The sequence below is a fragment of the Octopus bimaculoides genome, chromosome 24 (genome assembly GCF_001194135.2).
Source record: "Octopus bimaculoides isolate UCB-OBI-ISO-001 chromosome 24, ASM119413v2, whole genome shotgun sequence".
NCBI lineage: Eukaryota > Metazoa > Mollusca > Cephalopoda > Octopoda > Octopodidae > Octopus > Octopus bimaculoides.
The window spans coordinates 35382131-35383823 of NC_069004.1; the positions used below are offsets into that span (position 1 = coordinate 35382131).

At 32.7% G+C, this 1693-nt stretch overlaps 1 protein-coding gene across 1 annotated transcript in view; it reads right to left on the minus strand.

Moving 5' to 3' along the window:
• Positions 1-1693, minus strand: part of LOC106884197 (cystathionine gamma-lyase) — a 256495-nt gene that overhangs the window by 120509 nt on the left and 134293 nt on the right. The gene's annotated exons all lie outside the window — the stretch shown is intronic.

The window sequence follows — 1693 nt, forward strand, 5'->3', positions numbered from 1 at the left end:
TATATATATATATATATATATATATATATATATATATATATATATATATATGCGTGTGTATGTATTATTGTTACATATGTATTTATTCATATAAATATGTGTGTGGTTGTGTGCGTGTGTACATTTATTAACATATATATATATATTATATATATACATATATACATATATAAAGATACACACTCACATACACACACACATATATATATATATAGTGAGAGAGAGGGAGATCATATATCTACATATTCTCACGTATACATTCAAAGACTTCAATGATTTAACCAAAAGAACTCCTCAGAACGCCTTTCCAATAAAAGTATTATGAACCTAAAAAAAAAAACGTCTAAAACCATTTGACTGGAGGTTTTCCTAAAGCAAAGACTTGGAGAGGGTTTTCTTATAGAAACCTCTTAAACTACCCGGAAGATTCATTTATCTATTTCCCATAAATTTAGAACCAATTTTACTAAAATTATCGTATAAAAATGTGCGCATCCCTCTATCGTTTTGGAAACATGGACGTTTACGTAACAACTTTTGGTCCACTAGACGATTATAAGGAGTATGTATGTCTTAGTCGGATTGGAACCAGAAAAGGGGCTGAATTGTTTCGAAAATATTTGACTGTCGAGGTACGGACGAGTTTCTTAGAATCAGATGGCAAGCTATGTTCCAACAAGGACAAAGTGAAACAGATTTTTTTCATCTATCTAGAAGTTTCCTTGTGAATGTGTCGCTATTAATGTTAGGTGGAAATTGGATCGGCATCTTAGATGTCGGATGGAGTTGAGTGGGTCAAGCTGATATCAGTGGGGAAGTTAAAGCTCCAAAATTTAAATTCAAAATGTTTTTATCTGTCTCACATATACGGACTTCAGTCCGACATCGAAACTCATGTGAAAGCATCATTTCGCATACACGCACATACACACACATACACACAAGTACACAGAAGCGCATACACACATACATGCACACACACACGGACTTCTTCCCTACCAAGAATTCACAACGACCTCGAACCCACAAGAGTAAACAAGAGAGACAGAGACAGGCAGAAACAAGGAAAATGCCCCAAGTATTTGAATACTATGCAAATAGTCTTTTAAAAATCTTTCCTTTTAATTTTTTCCAAAATTTAATTGTTTTCCAAACTTAGAGTTGAAAAAGTCTCAATGACTGAAACTGGTACTGAAATATTTTTTTACGATAAAATTATTTTAACATTTTCTACCTTAACGTTTTTCCTTATATATATATATATACATATATGTATGTATACACACACACATACATACATATTTATATATATATATATACATTCTCCTTAATTCTTTCTGTTCAAGAGCGTAGGCTCGAAACGTATAAGACGCATCCATTTTTCGTTAAATTAATACACCAGTCTTCTTCTTTTGTTCTCTGTAAATTTGAAATGTGTGTAGTTGTGTGACTGAGTTTGTCCCCCTATCATCGCTTGACAACCGACGTTGGTGTTTACGTCCCCGTCACCTGTCGGTTCGGCAAAAGAGCCCGATAGAATAAGTACTAGGCTCACAAAGAATAAGTCCTGGGGTCGATATTTTCGACTAAAAGCGATGCTCCAGCATGGTCGCAATCAAATAACTGAAACAAGTAAAAGAATTAAAGAATATATATATACAAATATATATATATATATATATATATATATATA